Below are 9,522 nucleotides of genomic sequence, written 5' to 3' on the forward strand. Positions count from 1 at the left end.
TGCCTCCACACAATACTGAAAGACTGAGGCTTAAGCTGCACATCCCAGACTTTACAGCATCATCACTCATCACCAGATGTTGATCCATTAAAGACATGCACATGAAGAAATGATGTAGTCAACTTTTAATTTTTTTAGTGTAGTGCTTAGTCCTAGTCTCATATATATATATATATGTGTGTATATATATATATATATATATATATATATATATATATGTATATATATATATATATAAAGAGAAATCTAAGCTGTATTTATTCAGTCATTCATTTCTATAACTGCTTATGCTCTAAGGGGGGTCATGGGTGGGAGCCAATCCCATCTGACATTAGGCGAGAGGCAGGGTACACCCTGGACAGGTCGCCAGACTATCCCAGGGTTGACACATAGAGACAGACAACCATTCATGCTCACATTCACACCTACGGGCGATTTAAAGTCACCAGTTATCTAACCTGCATGTCTTTAGACTGTGAGATGATGCCGTAAAACCCAGAAAGAAAACCCAACCTAACACAGGGAAGACATGCAAACTCCACACAGAAGGGCCCAAGCCAGCTAGCAACCACCACCATGCCACCCTGAATCGCAGCTTATTCAATCCATATGTCATATTTCTCTCTTGAGTTTTTGCTTGTGGAAAGACTATAAAGTAGTAAGAACTTACTATACAGTCCAGTGCACACCATTTCAACATATGGAGAAACTTGACAGGCTGCGACTTACTGAGTTCTGATTGGACAATAGCTGTTTGGAAATAGAGATCTGGCAAACATTTGCACAGAATAATATATCATATATGTTGATGAAAACTCATAGATGTAATGTGCATTTTGTGTTCATATTAAAGGTTATCAGTGATCACAGTGATGCAAATAACCTCCTGCCAGAAGCCTCAATGATTCACTGATGAATCGCAGACATTTATTCATGTGCTTTAACATGTGGTAGACAGTGCGATTGCCATCTGTCTGTCTTCAGTCCTCAGATTTTGCATTTTCAGCGGCTGCTGTACTCCACAGTGGCCCCAGTACTTGCCAGTAAAACCTGTGCCAACTTTCCTTGGATGATGCAAAGGTCAACAGTGCGTTAAGCAGAAAAGTCACTATGGAGGTCTGACAAAAATCTCTTGCTTGATAACTAGAATTGTATTTTTTTTTTTCTTGTACCTGTCTGTCTGTCTGTCTGTCTGTTTTTCTGCTTATAAATCAAAACAGATAAAATATTTCTGTTTCTGGAAAATCAACTTTATTACATTATGTTGCTTTTCCAACCCAATCGGCAGAATAAATGTTGGCATTGTACATTCTGCAAACCAAGATATTTTATATTTTTATATTTCACATGTAGCGAATATATTAAAACATTTCTGTATGTTTCAGTTGTCAATAATGTGGTTAACATGCGGTGAGGTTTAGGCACAAAGAACACTTGGCTATGGTTAAAAGAAGACTATGTCATAAGATTCCCAATATTGTTCTCACAATCACCTCTGGAAATGTGCTGTTATTGTAACAACCAATGCTGGCAACGTGTCGACATTGCCTTAAAAATACCAGGTTGTAGTTGCCACAACCACTGCTCATAATGTGCAGATATCACCTTAAAAAATACCTGGTTGTTGCAACAACCACTGTTGGAAATGGGCTGACATCACCTTAGAAATACCCGGTTGTTGCTGCAACAACCATTGCTGGTAATGGCCAATGTAGCCTTCAAAAAACCTGGTTGTTGCCACCACACTGAGCACTGGTCATGTTACAATGTGCCATTAAAAACACAGCTGATACTGAACAGTGGTCTGATGGACCTACATTACATTACACCATCCGCCATCCCCTCCTTCTCTTGATGAGAAACTCAGCTCATATACATGTTATTTGAACTACATCACTTCAGAAACGTTAATATGATATGTATGAAACAACAAATGTAATGTAATAGTTTTCACAAATGTACAATGCCAACATTTTCCTCTGGTGACTGGGCTGCTCTTTCCTCAAGTACACCACCACAGAGTTGCCAGAAAAATGTGATTGGTAGACACACGGGATGTGCCGACTTCACAGCATGTGCAAGTCAGCATGTCTGACAGCTGATTAAATCCACCTGGCAATGACATAAACTCTGTCTGTGTTTCATTAGCAACCATCTCTCCACAGCTAATTCAGATCAAAGCCAATAGAATTGACAAAGTCCATGTTCACATGAGAAAAAGAGTCATTCACATTTGTTTGTTTATGTGCACAGTAACAGTAAAGTACATGCAATAGGGGAAACATGAACTTCTAATTGCCAGTCAGTGCTGTCAGACCTTTAAATATCCCTCGGCAACCTTCCCCCTTAAAGTCTGCACAGTAGGGCCTCCATGACCCACATGTGTTAAAGACAAATATAACCCTCCGCTACCAAAGCTGCTACCTCGAGAGCAGTCTGTTTCTGTTAGACTCCTGCTGAAAAGTCACAGAGGTGAGAGGAGGGCATGTTTCTTGCTGTGTTGTTGGTGTGCTAATCACTGGATAGGATGTGAAAGAGGAAGGGCTTTAGAGCGGTCACAGATGGAAGTACTCACACACATGAAAAAAACCTGATCCATTGCTCCATCCAGCACATGCACAGCTCAGGTCTATCATGATTTAATGCTGAAGGGGGTCAAAGTGAGGTCGCGATCTGAGATGCTATCCTTCATTAAGGGGCAGTCCACGATCAGTCACAACCTACACAACCCACTGTGAGTCACAGAGAGAGAGGTGGATGGATGAAAGCAGGAAGAGGGGAAGGGAGGTAAGGGCGGAAGATATAATGTATCACAAACACAAAAGGATCGGTTCTTGGAGATAAATTTTCTTTTTGCTCCCGCTGCTAAAACGCCAAATAAACTCCCTGGCTTTCCTGCATGAATCAACGTGATGAGTCAGTGTCTATTTTGTCTACACACGGATTTAGACGCCATATGTGGCCCCCTTCATAGCCTACAATGCAGCCCTTTTGGTATGATACACCCGCTACCCCATCACTAGTATCGCTGCCCCTCCCTCTGCGTTTTCCTCCATGCCATGTGTCACAGTATGTCTGGGAAACTGAGCAGCAGCCCGCTGAAGGAACAGCGTTGAAGACTTCTCATTGACTCATTCTACATGTGTTTGACGCACTGTTACAACTGAGTGAATGATACTGTTGATGTGGCGATCCTTTGTAGCACAGTAATGTGAATGTAGGGGGATATTTTCCTGACAAAATAAGATACAAGATACAACAATCACAAAGTTAGAGGGCGAGCTGAAAATCACACCAGTGATCACAGTCATTTTCCCCAAAGATGTGATTTGCTGTTGCAGTTTGGGGAAAGCTGACTCTGCATTTCAACCTTCATAAATGTCACCTTGCTTCAGCTTCTCTGGGTGAACTAGCCTGAGTGTCAAGTTAATTTAACAGATGTTGAAGGAGTAGTTTGACATTGTCACACTTATTCACTCCCTATTGGAAAGAAAGATGAGAAAACTAATACCACTTTTGTGTCTGGGGTGAATTAGAACCTACTGTGATCAGCCCTTTCTTTTTCCCAGGTTGTCAAATACTGATGCTTTGTGACCCCCCTCAGCATGTGATACCAATGCCAAAGATACCCTTTGGTGCCACTTTAAGGTGCACCGGGCTTTCATCTAACTCCACTGCAAACCCATCTTTGGCAATATTTGATGCTCAGAGCAACTGATGTAGTATAAAGAGTGAGAATGTCCGCATACAGTGTGCAGACTTTCACCCAGGAGGATGCTTTTCATGTCCAGTGTGAAATGTCAGTTTTAACGCAACATTACCCGACATATGTACATCCCTCACACACTTATGTCACTTATGGGACATATTTACATTGCCCATTACATACTAATTTAAACCCAAAACATGATATTTTTTCTAAACCTAACTAAGTAGTTTCGATACCTATACCTGACCATGACTGTTTCACAATGTTAACCATGTGTTACACTGTGTGTCACCAACAGCTGTGCATCACATGCTAAAGGGTGCATCTCATAGAGACACAAAAGGCATGAGGAAGCATCAGTATTTGACAACCTGGGATGAAAACGTGTTGAATACGGAGTTTGTTTGATTAATACAAAAACTGGAGAGTAAAAATGTCAAATTAATGTTCTTCTTTTTTTTAAGATTTATTTTTGGGCATTTTGCCTTAAATGGACTGGACAGCCTTAGTGTGAGTGGGGGAGAGAGAGTTCGACACGCAGCAGAGGGCCACAGGCTGGAATTGAACCCTCGCCTCTGCATCAAGGACAGTACCTTTGTACATGGGGTGCATGCTCTAACCCCTAAGCCACCGACTCCCCTCAATTTAATGTTTTACTGGAGGTTTGTGCTAGACAATCGCCTGCCTCTGAGCAGTTGTCAGGCAGCCATTGAAGATTCCAGGAAGTTGGTGTGCTTAGCACAAGCCCCCGGGAGCAGCGCCAGGCTTTCAAGCCAGTTTGATATAGTGGCCAAACCGTGGAATTACAACTTCCAGCTGCATCACGAGATGCTATAGGGCCCAAAATGACTTTTTCCTACAGTTAAATTGTAAAAGAAACGTCTGTTAAGTGGATAAGGTGACTTCTTTCACTTTTGGGATCTGATCCATTCGGTATGATTTTAAATGTCTAAAAGAACTGAAAAATTCCATCATTTTATCTCCACTCAGATTAGCAGAGTGCTAAACCAGAAGCATTTGGCTCAGCTGGCTAAGTCTTTAGCGTGCCTGCTCTATGGGTCCTGCAATGTGGAAGATTCAAGAAATTTTCTACCTGGGAACAGTTTGTACAAATTAGGAAAGAAAAGTGTAAATTGGTGAACATTAGAAGTGATGGTAGGCAGATTTTGTTACCCTTCAGGCTAACTGTTTCCCCATTGCCAGTCTTTGTGCCAAACTAAGCTAATCAGCTGCCTATACTTAACAGGCAGAAATGAGGTGGTATCAATCTTTGCATTTAACTGCCAAAAAGCAAATAAAACTGTTTCTTAAAATATTCCTTTCACCAGTGAATTCTCATTTATTTGATCTCCGCTCCACGTTTGCTGCAGTTTCAGTCCTCGTTGTGTCCATCCCTTCTTCTCTCTCAATAAACAGATATCACAGAGCTAGACCTGGGAACAGTCGGGTGCAGCAGCTGACACGGGGAACCTGATCCCTGGGCTTTCCAGCCGCACAGTTTGTGCACTGCAGACATTCCTAGCACACGGGGGTCATCATATCTTCCGTCCTTCTACCTCTGCTCTCGCCTTGTTTGCTCTCACATCTTCCTTTTCCATTAACCCACCAGGTGGGGGAAACAAGGTGCAGGGATGTCTTTTCTGTCCTCCCTGCCATTTCATCAACATTTACCATCCTTGTCCTTTCCTTCTCATCCTTTCATTCTTATTATTTGAATTTTTTCTTCATCTTTCTGCCTCCTTTTTCCATTCCGGGTATGCTGTGAGTAATTGCACTCAGCGACATCCTTGTACATGTGGCAGATCTAGCACATTAATCCAGATATAATTGAGTTTCCTTCCCTGTTTGGCCAGCCGACAGCCAGACAGGGGGTCAGTGTTTTGGATGGCATGTGCAACGGTCTCGCCATCTGCATGTCCTGCACCAGAATTAGCGAGCCCCTGCAGAATGCTCGTCTAACAGAGCGAGAGCACAATAAGTTCATTGAATTCTAATTACATGACTAAAAACTACCTGAAAAGTGAGCAAAATGTGCACTTACTGGCTGTCCAACAGTCACTGGTTATATTAAATTAGTCATACTGTTACAGACTAACAATATAACTAATATACTTTAGATGATGCTTGCAGCATTAAGTCAGTTTCACAGTATGTTTCACTGATTCCCAAGAGGCCCACTCAGGTGTGACACATCTATATATATAACTGAAAGTTGTGCATGCATTTCCTCTGATGCATCTCTACTCCAGTCTCAATATGACTGCTGGTGACATGAGTTATGTCACCAGTTTAAAACAGTGGAAATACATCACACTGATGAACCATCATAATCAAATCCATCAGAAAATTAGTGATTCTGGGAGTTTGTTTGGAAAAAATGTTCAGTCACCAAAAGCACAGATGTGTCTCATCATTGTTTAGTAAATTGAAGGCAGTTACAAGTAAATTAAAAACATGCAAGATATTACAGTAAACTGATCCCCGCAAACACCATCAAATGTCATAGCAACTACCCTATACTCGAGAGTGTGGTGTCACTTCTTCTGCAAATTCATTTTTTTATTATTAGTTCAGCTTCAGGTATACCTGCTTAAAATATACATTACATAATTTAAAGTGTCATTCAACCCCTCTTAGATTGGACCAGGCATGCAGACCATTTCCCTACAGCATCTTTACATTCCTATTATGTGCCAAAGTGAGTAGAGATGCCAGGATCGATGGGGACATTGCCACAAAATCACCAATAAAACAATACCTCAGAGGCAAAAACATATCATAAAACACAGAGAGCAGACTCACCTGTCAAATAAACAGCCTCCTTGAATCCCTCAGCTCTGACGTGTGGTGATGCACACCTACTGTGTCCAATCCAGTGACAGGTAATCAATCGACATCAAGAGAGAGATCCTGGACTGAGACAAGCTCAAGTTGTACTCCAGCTCAGCTGCTGCTGCTGCTGCTGCTCTCCTGAACAAACTCAATGTGTGCAGAGTGGATTGAGTTGGTCGAGGCTCAGACGAGCTGTTATAAACTTTTCCCCTGACTGCTCACACCATCTGCATGCTGAGAAAGTCTCCGCTGTGAACAGGATGGCTGTCGCGGTCAGCACAGTCACACATGGGGCAGCATTACAGCGGGAGTCCGCCCAGACACATGCACACCCACATGCACTCACACACAGACACTCACACACACTCTCTCTCCCCTAACACTGCAGCCTATGCAGTCCTAACTCCTCCAGTCATCCTGGCTGGTGAGACGCTCACACTCAGTCTGAGCAGGCTGTGTGTGTATGTTGGTTACAGAAAGGAGGAGGAGAGAGGGAGGGGAAAGTGTGTGTGTGTGTGTGTGTGTGTGTGTGTGTGTGTCAGTGAGAAAGCATGTTTTAGGAAGTCTTAAGATGAGAGCTCTGACTGAGCGGTGCTCCAGCAGTGCAGCTGACTTTCTCTAATATTTCACACAAGCAACTGGCACTTTCTACACCCTCACACTGTCTTACACTCTTCCAAAAATGTTAACAGCCGAGAATTTCTCAAACTTTACCACGGTTCATAATGTGGAGTATAAATCCTGCATTTCCCATATGTCATCTGTGAGTAATTCAGCAGACAAACACAGAAAGCTGCCCCAGATTTAAGGCGTCTTCAAGTTGTTGTATACAAATGACTGCGTGCATGCAGCTCCACAAACATTTATTCAGTGACACTATCCTCACTTTGGTGCAAATCCAGCTGTATACACACCAGTGGAAAGTGCATCTTGTTTACCCGGGAGTGGCCTAAAAAGTTCCTGTTCATAGTCTTGCAGTGGTTCCCTCTGAATGGGGACTATTTCACATTTAATTTATAATGTACTGTACAAAACAAAAGTTGTTGAATTTGTATGATAAATGGAGACAGTATAATAGGGTAAAGCTTTTGTACTGTTGTTATGGGTGCTCACGGTTTCAGCAAATGACTATGCCTGCTTTTACAAACTGAGGAATTCTGACGTGTACTTTACATTCCTGAGCTCACTCAAGCAATCATTAAGCACCTTATTGAATCTTCACAACCTGCTTGATCACCAAACATTGAGTATTGATTTATGACAAGACAGCAAGCACATTAAAATGAAAAAGTGTTACTCTCTTTCAGATTATAAACCATTTCTGCCGATAGACGCCCCTAAATCCTACACAGTGGACCTTTGACTGGATGGGGCTACCAAAGAAAGATCTATATACAAAATGAAAAGGTTGGAAAACAGTTCAGTGTAGATGCTGAAGAATGGAAGAAGGAGGTTAATTTTTTTATGTTGTTTTATAAAAGAAATATTAAGAAAAACAAAGCAAAGTCAAAGTGTGTTGAGAATCAGATCATTCACCACCAAAACAAGTCTATTTTCTTGTCTATGAAATCCTAAAACATGCAGGGTATAATTTATGTTATCGCCACAAGACAGATGCAGAACCTTTAAATAGTCTGAATGTATTCCTGGCACGTGTCGGCCACATCCCCTGGTCATGGAAAATGTACTCATTACTAATAACAGAGGGAAATTCCAATCTATGTAGGAGGTGGCTTATGTGTCAACAGTAATTACTTCCTCGAAATCAAATCAGTAGCAGAATTAGTTTATGTATATACTCACGTACAGCACAGTATATATGACATTTGCCAGTAAATGACCGGAGTAGTGTGTGGTTTATGATATGATTCAACAAACAAGATCCTGGCTGGGTTCTTGAAGTGTCAAGCCCCAGACACACCAAACCTACATTAAAGAACTAGTTGCGACGAAGGCCGCATGTTGCTTCACGTCGCCTGTGTCTCGGCCAGAAAGTTGCACTTGTACACACTGCAAAGACTACAGCAACAGCCAACTAGCATGTACGTTCTGCGTCTGTATGAGAGACAATAACTCTCCATACCAGCATTGTCATTCAAAAAGGGAAACTGGAAGACTGACAGGACAGTCTCAAGACCGTAGTTAGCCAGTTAGCACATTAACAACACAACGCAGTGTTGAAAGAACAAGGACCATTTCTACTAAAGAGCTCAATTGCCATAAAAAGTTTGTTTTTCGATCTCATGCCTTCTTGACTTAGTTGTTTCTTTGCTTCCCTCACTTCTGATTCTCTTCTTGATCAGTAAGCTAAACTGCAAATAACAGTGACTTCATTCACGGGTGGGTAACACCATCTCTGACAGCGATTCAACATACTGAGTCATATGAATAAAAAAGCCAACGAGGGCCAACTAGTGTCACAACGGTGCAGGATACACTGCAGAATCTAGGGCAACAGACGTTCACGGACAATCCGACATTGACTAATGGCCGACAGTCGGCTTGGTATGTCAGGGCCCTTAGAGGTTCAAGTGTTGGGTGAGGCCAAACACAGCATCTATTGATCTGTGTGATCTACAGGCAGAGGAGTGAGGTCAACATTACATTAAGGTCTTCTGTAAGCATCTGTCAAATGATTGATCAAAGAGGCAACAGCAGTACATGAATCTGTCCAAATCTTCGAACTGCCACTTTGATGAACGCACAAACCATGATAAGGTTCTGACTAAAACCCTTCTCCACTTTTGTTTCACAAGTTTAATTAGTTCTCAAGTGCATGCCTACCTGAGATCTTGCAGGACATGATGCATTGATGGCGCATTTGCAGCTGCAGTAATCAAATGGGTTGCTTTTCTGTTACAGCACAATCTTTCTGGACATCTAAAACCGTGGTTCCCAACCTTTCTCGCTTGTGACCTCTTAAAAAGCAATGACATCAATGATGTGATGTGTGGATGTGCACTGGAAACAGTTCAACCTGA

At 42.0% G+C, this 9,522-nt stretch overlaps 1 protein-coding gene across 1 annotated transcript in view; it reads right to left on the reverse strand.

Annotated features, from left to right (window-relative positions):
* Nucleotides 1-6,970, reverse strand: part of arhgap24 (Rho GTPase activating protein 24) — an 89,148-nt gene extending 82,178 nt beyond the window's left edge. Inside the window, exon 1 of the mRNA XM_049604404.1 lies at nucleotides 6,512-6,970. The gene's annotated coding sequence lies outside the window, so the exon portion shown is untranslated. The remainder of the gene's footprint in view (nucleotides 1-6,511) is intronic.
* Between the last annotated feature and the right edge of the window lie 2,552 nt (nucleotides 6,971-9,522).

The sequence above is a fragment of the Epinephelus fuscoguttatus genome, linkage group LG18, assembly GCF_011397635.1.
Source record: "Epinephelus fuscoguttatus linkage group LG18, E.fuscoguttatus.final_Chr_v1".
NCBI lineage: Eukaryota > Metazoa > Chordata > Actinopteri > Perciformes > Serranidae > Epinephelus > Epinephelus fuscoguttatus.